Source organism: Triticum dicoccoides, chromosome 6A, assembly GCF_002162155.2.
Source record: "Triticum dicoccoides isolate Atlit2015 ecotype Zavitan chromosome 6A, WEW_v2.0, whole genome shotgun sequence".
NCBI lineage: Eukaryota > Viridiplantae > Streptophyta > Magnoliopsida > Poales > Poaceae > Triticum > Triticum dicoccoides.
Window position 1 is genome coordinate 281,020,122 of NC_041390.1, and position 13,703 is coordinate 281,033,824.

Consider the following 13,703-nt stretch of genomic DNA (forward strand, 5'->3'; position numbering starts at 1 on the left):
TGAGCGACACCACATAAAGAGCTTTAAAAGAAATGCCACAGTCAGGCGTCTGAGCGACACCACATAAAGGGCTTTAAAAGAAATGCCACAATCGGGCGTCTGAGCGACACCACATAAAGGGCTTTAAAAGAAATGCCACAGTCGGGCGTCTGAGCGACACCACATAAAGGGCTTACAAGATAAATAATCACAATGAATATCCAGGAGGTAGAACCGTCAAGGGATACTCGATAATATAAATAATGCAACGGGTTAGTCCATCACAAGATAATAATCATAATCTTCACAAGTCAAAAGTCACAGTCCAAGTTCTGGTTTAATAATCTCTCCTCCGAAGACCGACACTAGGACCAACACTTGACCCATCCCAGACTGTAATCCTTAACCATGGACACGGCTATTCGAATAGGTTTTAATCTCTGCAGAGGGTGTACTCTTTACCCACGAGTAACGGATTCCTTTAGTCCATCGGGGCTAATTCCGTCTACGGCCTTTTAGTTGAAAACACGCCTAACTTGCACACACCAGCTTAACTCATCGGTGTCTGGAATCACCCACGACACTTGTTAAGAAAAACTCTAAGTGGGGATGCTACAACCTCGCGTAGCATGGGATCAAATTTATATCGCGCGCTCTAAGGGGTGGCCTCCCCTCTCGGTCTCAACCGGAAACACCCATGCCCCCGGACCAGGTGGCATGCCTACCGGCTACAACCGATATCTTCCACCATGGTCTCTCTATACGGTGTGTGCTTGAAAGGGGTTGACGACTTACTAAACCATACCCTACCTGCGGCAAGGACAAGTGGGGGTACATATCAAGCATGGGGGTTACTGGAAACAAGACTCGGTCTACGGTCGACTCAGGAGGTTTATAAGTTCCCTGCAAGACATGTAAACACATATATTTCAATCAACAAGAGCACAACTCAATATACCTTACCATGCCATACCGGACATAACCGTCCTGACGGGGACCGATGATAAGCTCACGCCTACCCAAGGCCGAGGCTTTCCCGGATTCCTTTCCGGCATGCATGCAAGGCACATGAGGTTGATTACCATCACATTTATATTCATTTCCAACAGCAAGGAAATCACTAATATGCTTCCATGCAAATGATCATGTCACATAAAATAACAAGTCCTCTGAAATAAGATGGTGTTATAAACGTGTCAAATAACGCACCAAAACATTATGCCAGGGTTCAGAATGCTTGCCTTTAATGGTGTGGAGAGGTGGGGTGCTCTCCAAAAAATTTTGAAAGCTTCCTTCTCTCCCAAAAATCCTATTTCCAAAAATATGCAAATAACACATATTTCAAAAACAGTACAAAAAGTTGTTTGGAAAATTTCCAAATAAAACTTAAAATAAACTAGACCAAATTTGAGGAAGGTAGTAAAAAGAATCAACTCATTTGGAGTTATATTTAACAAGTTATAGGCAGTCAAAGTTGTGGTAAAAATCTGTTTTTAATAAAATCAGGAAAAAGAAAACGTTTCAAAAGAGATTACGCTTTCGGACAGAGAAGATGTATTTGCGCCTTTTACGCCTCCACTTATCCAGCATGGCTGCCGCGTGAGTCACCGACAGTGGGCCCGCCTGGCCCACTGGTCAGGTTTGACTGGCCCACGCGCGCGTCGTCTCCCCCTGACCGAACAGGGGCGGAGCTCCGGCGAGGCTCGCCGGCGAATGGCGGCGTCCCTCGGTGATCTGAGTGCATGGGCGTGCTCAGGAGGTCGAGACGAACTCGGGGGTACCCGCTATGGTCGCCGACATGGACGGAGTTGCCGGCGACGAGCTTCGCGGCGGAGATGGTTTCGGGGGCGAAGTGATATTGGGGCTGCGGTGGTTCCCGATCAAAATTGAGTAGGGGGACGGTTTCACGGGAGGATGAGGAGGTTCCTGGCGAAGCGAACGGAGAGGGGGAGGTACTGGAGGTGCCGGATTGGCCGGGGCGGTGGCGGCGGCAGGAGTTGCCGGAGATGAGGAAGGATGCCTCCCCGGGTCGAATGTCAGGTAGGGGAGCGCCATTGGGGTGGCCTGAGGTTGCCTGCGTGCTCGGGGAAGCTCGGGGCCTCCTTTTATAGGCGTGGCAAGGCGGTTCCGCGGCGGCTGCGGATAAGGTCGCCGGCGACCGCCATTCTGTAGCTAGGGCGTCGTGGCGGCGACGAGCGCTAGCGGACACACTCGTGGATGAGCTCGCGCTGTTCCAGGGGCCAGGTGGCGAGCGGAAGAGGCTTGGGCGGCGCTGAACGGAGCAGGGGCTATCGGTGGCCGTGGCGGCTAGCTCCTGGCCTGTCGGGGACGTGGCGAGGGGCGGCTTGGCGTCTTGTGGTGAGGAGGGACGTGCGTGGCGTGGCTCTGCAGTGGAGGCAAGGCCAGGGGCACGACGCGTCGGCTCGGGCGCGGCACGTGCAAAACGCGTGCCAAACGCACGCTCTGCTCGCGCTCCGGGCGTGCACGGGACGTGCTCGACGTAATGCCAGGGCATGCTAGAGGTCGCGGTTGAGGCTGGGAAGAAACAGGGCTGGGTTAGGGTTAGATAGAGGGTGAATGGGCATGGTTGTTAGGTCAGGCGACCAAGTTCACAGTGTAAACTTGAATCCATGCCAAATCTGGCTATGCTCTCCAGGTGTTTGACAAAATGCCACAGGCACCTAGGGTCTTCTTGGGGGTGGCCAAATCCTCCAGATCAGGGTCTCCTTAGTTGCAAGAGAGAGTGGTGAGGTTAGTTTGTGAAAAGCACAAACTTGTTAGTGCAAGTTTTGCAAAACTACAATTCTGGACAGGAAATAAATGACATTATTTCATGAACCAAAATTAATCCAATGGGTGCATGCTACTGGATTTAGGGGTTTGGTAGGGCTGTCTACAAGTAGGAGAAAACACAAGATCTTTGGAGCAAAATTAAATAGGGTTGCAGTAGAAATCACAAGGCTGGACCAGAATGAAAAAGAGGTTGATTGACTCAAAATTTTCAAAGAACGGCACTAGGTTTTTGCATAATATTGAATCATATGCTACTACCAATATCCCATAATTTTGGTGGAGGCTAGAAAGAATTATTTAAAAGGGTTGTAGTGCAAAATGCACTCTGGACCAGAGAAGGAAAAATTGATGCAGAGCTCAAATTATTACATAAATAAAAGATATTTTTGTATAAAAGTGATTTAAAAACATCACATGACATCTCCAATTTTTGGTTAGAATTTTAGGTGAATTTATCCAATGGTTATAGTTCAAATATGGCCATATAACCTTGAAAAACCATTTCCAAGAAAGTAAAGATCAAGCAACTTAATTATTTAATTAGTTATATTAAATAAGGGAAAGTTTCTCTTGACAGATTAAATAAGTCCAATGACATATTTGGAAAGTTTTCTCTCTGGGAAAAACTCATCATCACGGGGAAGGAAATGATTTAAAAATAAAAATGGAGCTCAAAAATTCCAAGTTTTAATTCCTGGCAAAAATTTTAATTCATTAAAACAAGGCCAAATTTTTTGGGGTGTCACAACACTACCCCCCTTAAGAAAAATCTCGTCCTCGAGATTTGTTAAAAGCTGTGTTAAGAAAATACTACGCAATAAAGATGTGGCTTTAGTGAGAGGGCAGTAAGTGGTGAAAAACCACAGTGTGAAAACTGGTGCTGCGTGGAAAAGTCTACGGTTCGGGACAAAAACGTGAGATTTCTACGCTGGATAAAAATTTAGAATAACTTATAAATTTAAATATACGCTGGTCGTACCCGAGAGCACAGTGCTCTCTCTGGCCGACAGGTGGACCCGGGGCCCACTGTCAGTCTCTTCTACTCCCTCTGGCTCTTTCTTCTTCCTCTCTCCGGCGCGCTTTCTCCACCGGCGAAGCCTAGTGTGTAGGGCATCTAGGCCGTACCGTGGTAGTGCGCGGCGTGCTAGCTGCTGGTGCAGCGTGCACTCACCTCGCGGGCCAGCGCGCTGTCGACACTGCTCGCGGATTCGACTCCGAAAACCGGCGATCGGCGACGAGCGGCGTTGGTGGACTTCGCCCACCGTACACTGAGCTCGAGCTATAAAATGGCCGGGGTGCCTCTCTCTTCTTCCTCACACCTGGCCTCACTTCTCCTCCTCCTCCCTCCATTACTGCTTACAAAAGCTCGGGTTAGGCCCTAATGGCGGAGGCGATGCCGGACTGGTTTGCGATCCTGATATGCGGAGGGCTGGCGACACTGCTGGGGCTCTCTGTGCTCCTGTGCGCGATGATCCTCGACGATCGTCGCGATGCTGCTGCTCGGGTGTTGGCTCTCCGCGGTGGTGGTGATCATGAGGAGTAGATGGGGTGTGCCGGGTGCTAACTGTTGTTAGGGGGGTGATTAGCTGGATGTAACACCGTTGCAAAGTTTTGCAAATAGTGTATGTGTTCGAATGGTAATGGTTGTGAGTCTGCTACCTGCTGCTGTGTGAAGTTAATACATCCATGCCGTGAGAAAGTGTAGATGTAGCAACTCAGGGAAAAGAAATCTCACTCCAGAATTTCGCGAGGAAAAACAGTTAATTTAAAGAAGTATAAACAATAACAAAAACTACATACATTAGTAGAAGCCAAATATTTGACTCGTCGTACAAACTCAGGATATCACGCATAGGTCACACACATAAATAAATGTTGCAAATAATGAACACTGCAGCGACGTCTAAAATGGAAATGGTAACTGGACGGGGTCCCTAGAAAATGTCTCTCGTACTAGGATACACTCCTCTTCTATCGGGGGAAGTGGATTGACCAGTCGATGCACGTGTCTCTCCTGGTCGGGCCTTAGTGCTCTGCCGATGGCGATCTGAGGATTTAAATCTGCGAGGCTCTGAAGATAACCCATCACACGTTGGGTTAAACGTTCTTGAGCGATGACGTACTGGACAAGGTTGGCCAGGACTGGGTCTCTCTCAATGCGTCCACCGGGAAAAGATGTCACTCCTCCGGGTGCTGCACAGCTCGGGAAGTAATAATATCCTCGTTCGCGGGCATAGGGTACTGCAGATCGAAGGCGAGCAATCGCTTCTTTCGCAGCAGCTTCTATGGCCAAGTGTGGGGTTGGCATGGATTTCCCCACGAAGGAAACTTCCGTTGGATCTTGATTGGAGTCTACGGGAGGGATGTGCACTGCTGCCCAATATTCCGAGGTGGAAGGGGTGATCCTTGATTTGAACAGCTCGTACTGAGGTGGCTGGGTAGAATCCATGGTACTGCGGGTAAAATCCCACAATATTTTGACAAAGCTACCTGGGGTTGCATCTGGGGTTCTCAGATGAATGTTGGGGCTCGGCATGACAGGAAAAAGTTGTGAGTGTGGTGCACAAGGTGAGGGTTGCTGGGTAAGGTCACAAGGTGGCCTTTATAAAGCAATGGAGCCGGATTCGTTTTACCGTGGTGAAAGGTAATAAATTTGCCAGCTTAGCTCCAAAGGTCAGGTCAGTGTCAGAGATACACATATCTCATAAAGAGATGTGTTACTGTGGTTGTCGTCGGGTTGGTTTTGGTAGTTGTGCCTGGAAAAATATGCAACTATGCGCTGACCAAATATGCAAGGCTACTATTAAAACAGAGGCACAACGACAGGCTGCGCTAATATTCACGGTCGCATGACTACAAAGTGAGGATACACTGAGACTCGGTACTACTCGTACGGCTTAGTCTACCTTGTTTATGTCTAAACGGGCGTGCCTGGTGGATGTCGAGGCTTCTCCACGTGTCTCACTGCTGGGATTAGTCGGAGATGGCGGAGGAACTGTAGGGTCGGGGTAGTGATGATGACCATCGCGGGGATTGTTGGCCACAACCCCGTTGGAGTGTGCTCCCAAAAGGCGACGAAGCACTTCTGGGGTCATTAAAGCATCTCGGCTGATGGCTGGAGCTGATCTCGGGGTCTCGATCGGTTGTCCAAACAGCACGACTGGGTTGTCGGCATTGGGCTCGTTTTCTTCTCTCGCCGGGGCTCGACGGACCAGCTCTCCACGAGCTGCAATTAAATCAATAGTGATTTGATCGCACAGTTCCTCTAGTGCACTTACATAGCGCACCAGGTGCAACAATGCAGGATCTGTCTCGTGATCTCCGTTGGCAACTTGGGGTGGTCTACCATACCCTTCACGTCTGGGGTAGTAGTGGAACGAGCGACAGTTAACTCTGGGCGACAAGTGCCTGAGATGAACTATAGCCTCTCGAGCCACTAGTTGTATGGCTTGTGGCTCAAAGGAAGTTGTTCTTCCGGTGAACCTGTAGGGGCGCTCGGGTGCTAGACCCCTACCGTAGATGTGTACAGTGGCCCAGAATTGACGGTTTTCACCGCTCATGGGTCCTTGGTACACAACATATTCTGGTGGCTCCTCTAACGCATAGGCACGACGGGTGAGGTTTGCGAGGATGGTCACAAAACCTCCAAGGTTGGTTGCTGTGGTCTCGTTGTGCACTATGGGGCCAGGCATTGTGGCTAGGTTGGGGAAGAGATTGTGCTGTGCTGAGTTGAGGCTAGCGTGCCATTTTTATAGAAAAGGGAACGGAGTCTTCCTTCGCACGCTTGCGAATGCGACATTTTTGCCATCGGTCACTGGTGTGCGATCGACAGGCTAGGCTGATAGGTTGGGCACCGACTGCCAAAAGTGTCGGGATTACTGTGTGGCTATCTTGCACGAGAAGCTTGGCTGGGGTTTGGCTAAGGTCTAGTGGGTTGGTTTTCCTAAGTTTTTCGACCTGGCTAAGATAGGATCAGCCAATGGTCAGCCTGGCTCTGATACCAAGTCTGTCACGACCGGGTTTTCCGGGTATAAATTTCCAGAAAAAGACCGTCGTGCTCATCAGCCCCAGGATTACTATTAGCTGATGAGGCTCCAGCTGATACAGAAATCTCAAGCAAAATACAAAATATGTAGTACAAGACCATTCTGGCCTGTGAGTACAACAATTGGGTTTCTAGTGGGTGATGACGGGAGCGGATTGTGAGACATCAGTGTCTATGGGACTCCATTTCCCACAGGAACAGCTGACCAGGTTAACTCCTATCTTCGTGAGGCTGCTATCACCGTTGCTTAGGACTCGAGGCTGTCATCGTCACGCTCCTCTCCAAGCAGAAATCTGGCCAAGATGATAGCCAGGGACAAGCCAGTGAGTACTTTGAATGTACTCGCAAACATTTAGAACACAGGTATAATATAATTGATAATCATGCACTAAAAAAAATTCTATGATCACATCGCCAGTCATAAATAAAACATCTTTTATGCATGCAAGCAGGTTATTATCATGCAACATGAATAAGTAGTAATAGAGTGGGAATAAAATGCCGCAGTCGGGCATCTGAGCAACACCACAAAAAGGGCTTTAAAAGAAATGCCACAGCCGGGTGTCTGAGCGACACCACATAAAGGGCTTTAAAAGAAATGCCACAGTCGGGCGTCTGAGCGACACCACATAAAGGGCTTTAAAAGAAATGCCACAATCGGGCGTCTGAGCGACACCACATAAAGGGCTTTAAAAGAAATGCCACAGTCGGGCGTCTGAGCGACACCACATAAAGGTCTTACAAGATAAATAATCACAATGAATATCCAGGAGGTAGAACCGTCCAGGGATACTCGATAATATAAATAATGCAACGGGTTAGTCTATCACAAGATAATAATCATAATCTTCACAAGTCACAAGTCACGGTCCAAGTTCTGGTTTAATAATCTCTCCTCCGAAGACCGACACTAGGACCAACACTTGACCCATCCCAGACTATAATCCTTAACCATGGACACGGCTATTCGAATAGGTTTTAATCTCTGCAAAGGGTGTACTCTTTACCCACGAGTAACGGATTCCTTTAGTCCATCGGGGCTAATTCCGTCTACGGCCTTTTAGTTGAAAACACGCCTAACTTGCACACACCAGCTTAACTCATCGGTGTCTGGAATCACCCACGACACTTGTTAAGCAAAACTCTAAGTGGGGAGGCTACAACCTCGCGTAGCATGGGATCAAATTTATATCACGCGCTCTAAGGGATGGCCTCCCCTCTCGGTCTCAACCGGAAACACCCATGCCCCCGGACCAGGTGGCATGCCTACCGGCTACAACCGATATCTTCCACCATGGCCTCTCTGTATGGTGTGTGCTTGAAAGGGGTTGACGACTTACTGAACCATACCCTACCTGCGGCAGGGACAAGTGGGGGTACATATCAAGTATGGGGGTTACTGGAAACAAGACTCGGTCTACGGTCGACTCAGGAGGTTTATAAGTTCCCTGCAAGACATGTAAACACACATATTTCAATCAACAAGAGCACAACTCAATATACCTTACCATGCCATACCGGACATAACCGTCCTGACGGGGACCGGCGATAAGGTCACGCCTACCCAAGGTCGAGGCTTTCCCGGATTCCTTTCCGGCATGCATGCAAGGCACATGAGGTTGATTACCATCACATTTATATTCATTTCCAACAGCAAGGAAATCACTAATATGCTTCCATGCAAATGATCATGTCACATAAAATAACAAGTCCTCTGAAATAAGATGGTGTTATAAACGTGTCAAATAACGCACCAAAACATTATGCCAGGGTTCAGAATGCTTGCCTTTAATGGTGTGGAGAGGTGGGGTGCTCTCCAAATTTTTTTGAAAGCTTCCTTCTCTCCCAAAAATCCTATTTCCAAAAATATGCAAATAACACATATTTCAAAAATAGTACAAAAAGTTGTTTGGAAAATTTTCAAATAAAACTTAAAATAAACTAGACCAAATTTGAGGAAGGTAGGAAAAAGAATCAACTCATTTGGAGTTATATTTAACAAGTTATAGGCAGTCAAAGTTGTGGTAAAAATCTGTTTTTAATAAAATCAGGAAAAAGAAAACGTTTCAAAAGAGATTACGCTTTCGGACAGAGAAGACGTATTTGCGCCTTTTACGCCTCCACTTGTCCAGCGTGGCTGGCGCGTGAGTCACCGACAGTGGGCCCGCCTGGCCCACTGGTCAGGTTTGACTGGCCCACGCGCGCGTCGTCTCCCCCTGACCGAACAGGGGCGGAGCTCCGGCGAGGCTCGCCGGCGAATGGCGGCGTCCCTTGGTGATCTGAGTGCATGGGCGTGCTCAGGAGGTCGAACGAACTCGGGGGTACCCGCTATGGTCGTCGACGTGGACGGAGTTGCCGGCGACCAGCTTCGCGGGGGAGATGGTTTCGGGGGCGAAGTGATATTCGGGCTGCGGTGGTTCCCGATCAAAATTGAGTAGGGGGACGGTTTCACGGGAGGATGAGGAGGTTCCTGGCGAAGCGAACGGAGAGGGGGAGGTACTGGAGGTGCCGGATTGGCCGGGGCGGTGGCGGCGGCAGGAGTTGCCGGAGATGAGGAAGGAGGCCTCCCCGGGTCGAATGTGAGGTAGGGGAGCGCCATTGGGGTGGCCTGAGGTTGCCTGCGTGCTCGGGGAAGCTCGGGGCCTCCTTTTATAGTCGTGGCAAGGCGGTTCCGCGGCGGCTGCGGATAAGGTCGCCGGCGACCGCCATTCTGTAGCTAGGGCGTCGTGGCGGCGACGAGCGCTAGCGGACACACTCGTGGATGAGCTCGCGCTGTTCCAGGGGCCAGGTGGCGAGCGGAAGAGGCTTGGGCGGCGCTGAATGGAGCAGGGGCTGTCGGTGGCCGTGGCGGCTAGCTCCTGGCCTGTCGGGGACGTGGCGAGGGGCGGCTTGGCGTGTTGCGGTGAGGAGGGACGTGCGTGGCGTGGCTCTGCAATGGAGGCAAGGCCAGGGGCGCGACGCGTCGGCTCGGGCGCGGCACGTGCAAAACGCGTGCCAAACGCACGCTCTGCTCGCGCTCCGGGCGTGCACGGGACGTGCTCAACGTAATGCCAGGGCATGCTAGAGGTCGCGGTTGAGGCTGGGAAGAAACAGGGCTGGGTTAGGGTTAGATAGAGGGTGAATGGGCATGGTTGTTAGGTCAGGCGACCAAGTTCACAGTGTAAACTTGAATCCATGCCAAATCTGGCTATGCTCTCCAGGTGTTTGACAAAATGCCACAGGCACCTAGGTTCTTCTTGGGGGTGGCCAAATCCTCCAGATCAGGGTCTCCTTAGATGCAAGAGAGAGTGGTGAGGTTAGTTTGTGAAAAGCACAAACTTGTTAGTGCAAGTTTTGCAAAACTACAATTCTGGACAGGAAATAAATGACATTATTTCATGAACCAAAATTAATCCAATGGGTGCATGCTCCTGGATTTAGGGGTTTGGTAGGGCTGTCTACAAGTAGGAGAAAACACAAGATCTTTGGAGCAAAATTAAATAGGGTTGCAGTAGAAATCACAAGGCTGGACCAGAGTGAAAAAGAGGTTGATTGACTCAAAATTTTCAAAGAACAGCACTAGGTTTTTGCATAATGTTGAATCATATGCTACTACCAATATCCCATAATTTTGGTGGAGGCTAGAAAGAATTATTTAAAAGGGTTGTAGTGCAAAATGCACTCTGGACCAGAGAAGGAAAAATTGATGCAGAGCTCAAATTATTACATAAATAAAAGATATTTTTGTATAAAAGTGATTTAAAAACATCACATGACATCTCCAATTTTTGGTTAGAATTTTAGGTGAATTTATCCAATGGTTATAGTTCAAATATGGCCATATAACCTTGAAAAACCATTTCCAAGAAAGTAAAGATCAAGCAACTTAATTATTTAATTAGTTATATTAAATAAGGGAAAGTTTCTCTTGACAGATTAAATAAGTCCAATGACATATTTGGAAAGTTTTCTCTCTGGGAAAAACTCATCATCACAGGAAGGAAATGATTTAAAAATAAAAATGGAGCTCAGAAATTCAAAGTTTTAATTCCTGGCAAAAAAATTAATTCATTAAAACAAGGCCAAATTTTTGGGGGTGTCACAGGTTCCTGGAACAAGGTGTATCACAAACTCAACATCCCTGTCAGGTGGAACACCTGGCAGTTCTTCTGGAAAGACATCCGGAAAGTCTCGGACTAACGGAACATCCTCAAGGTCTAGAAGGGGGTTGGCATTTAGGGAGTAAAGCTGGCGCTTGGCCACCCGAGTTAAGACGTTAATTGTCTTGCCCGAGGGGTGAGTAAGTTGAACGGTCCTAGTGGCACAATCGATCTTAGCATAATGAGCTGACATCCAGTCCATACCCAAGATGATATTTATGTCGGAGGACTTGAGAGCTATTAAGGATGCAAGGAAGACAAGTCTATCGACAAGAATTTCGTTCCCATGGCTTACTCTAGAAGTTTGCCATTTGGAACCCGGAGTTTGAATTACCATGGAAGTGGGCATGTCGCAGAATGTCGTGTTATGCAATCGAGCATAGTTCTCGGATATGAATGAATGAGATGCTCCAGTATCTAAAAGAACAGATGCCGGATGGCAGTTAACAAGGAGCGTACCAAGGACGACGTTGGGATACTCATGAGCCTCCTCGGCTGAAACATAGTTGACATGGCCACGTGCAGTGGTGGTCGGCTTGGCGTAGAAAGTCTTCCCCGCTGGCTTACCACGGCCAACGGACATTCCAGTTTGATTGGGGTTGTTGTTCTGGGACACTCTCGGCTATAGTGACCCGGCTCTCCACACTTGAAGCATGTCACCACATTGGGGCGTGGAGCAGCATTAGCAGCGGGGCCACCATAGGGCTTGGGCGGTGCAAATTGTTGGTTGGGACGAGGCGCCTCAAAGGATGGCCTCGGGATGAACCTGGGTGGCAGTGCCATGCTCGGAATCCACACCCGGCGCTTCTGAGTTCCAGAGCCGGATGAAGAGCCAAAATCACGGGAGTGCTTGCGTGAAGCATCATAATCAGTCTGGCCTGTCTCAGCACTGATGGCTTTATTGACCAACTTCTGAACAGATGTGCACTCGTGCAGACAGAGATCGCGGCGAAGCTCAGGGCTAAGTCCCTTGCGGAACCTTGCTTGCTTCTTAGCGTTAGTAGATACCTCTTCGGGAGCATAGCGTGCCAGATTTCCAAATTCACGACTGTAAGCATCCACGGTCAGTCTTCCTTGGGTGAAGTTGCAGAACTCCTCCCTCTTGCGATCCATGAGACCTTCCGGAATGTGATGCTCACGGAAAGCTTCACTGAATTCAACCCAAGTAGTGATTTGGCCGACCGGGCGCATAGCTTCGAAGTTTTCCCACCAAAGGCTAGCAGGGCCTTCGAGGTGATAGGCAGCATAAGTAACCTTGTCGGCTTCGGCTACGTTGGCAGAACGTAGCTTGTGGGTGACGCTGCGAAGCCAGTCATCCACGTCGAGGGGCTCGACGGAATGGTTGAACTTTGGTGGGTACAGCTTGATAAAGTCATTGATTGACACCAAGTCATTTCACGGGTGGCGTGCGGTGTTCTGCTCAATCCGCTCCAGCAGGCGGTTAGTCTCACGCTTGTTTCTTTCCGCCTCTAGCATCACTTCGGCCAGAGAAGGCGGGTGAGGCAGATTCTCACCTCTAGCTGCACTGGCTTCTCCCTGCTCCGGGGCAGCAGGGTTTCTGCGGGTGTTGACCATCCTAGGAGAAAACAAGACAACGGTTTAGACAAGGATGGCTCAAACTTAGCAAGGAAGTGCAGAATGTAATGGATAACACAGAATGCCGAGATGTTCATCCGTATGTCATGGTAATATATAACTGCCATATTTATACCAACGGTCATACACATCATACATAGTTCAGTACAAGCCCAGGCTACAGTACAACTATGATGCAAGACATTACATCTCATCGGAGGCATTCCAAGCTCCTATACATTATTTGTCTACACCTCCGGAATTGACTACACACTAAGTCGTATTCCACAAATCACGCAGGACAGTGGAGATACAACTACTACAGTACTAGTGGTACTACTACTAACTCAGACAGCTCCGTAGTAGTTCTCATAGAAGTCACCTCCGTAGCCTGGAAGTTCAACATGACCATCCGGGAACAGACAGTCTTGAGGAGCCTGTGGACCAAATGGGCTAGGATGAGGTCTTGGACCAACGAACGGTGGCCTGCGGGGACCACCGGCTGGGGTGATGCCTCCCACATCGCGCCAATCCACCATGTCTGGCAGAGCTGATCTCACAGGATACAGATCCCTTGTATCCATACATCCAGCTTGCACCGCAGGTGCAAACCGAGTCAATGTGGCCCAATGATCAGCACGGGTATTGAAAAGCTCCAGCCTCAAGGCCCGATTCTCTCGGTCCTTATCTTCGAGCAACTCGGCAGTGCTACGAGTTAATGAGTCCTCCTGAGTGGAGTCAGCATAGATAGTCTGAAGATACCCTTGCGCTCCCGGAAGTGAAGCTGGCATGTGACGGAAGTCGGTGTTCCATAGCAGGCCAGTCCGGACTCGCAAAATGGTCATCATGGAATAGGCAGCATCCTGCACAGCCATCTCAACAGTAACCCCGAGTCCATAGAAACAGTGAAGGGGCTCGGTACACCCAGGATAAGAAGGAAATATCCTGACGGTGCAAAGATATTGGCTTTGATTAAAATCGCGGAACTGCTCTTCGACGGTGTATTCGGGATACCAATGGTAGCCCGTCTCGATCATTACCCGGACTAGCATAGCAGTATGACCGGGCACGTCGAGGCACCGGGTCAGGCGAACCACTTGGTTTTGAACATGGTTGGCCATCTGAAAGCACAACCACAATGCAAAGACATCAGAATTCCTAGGGAATATTGG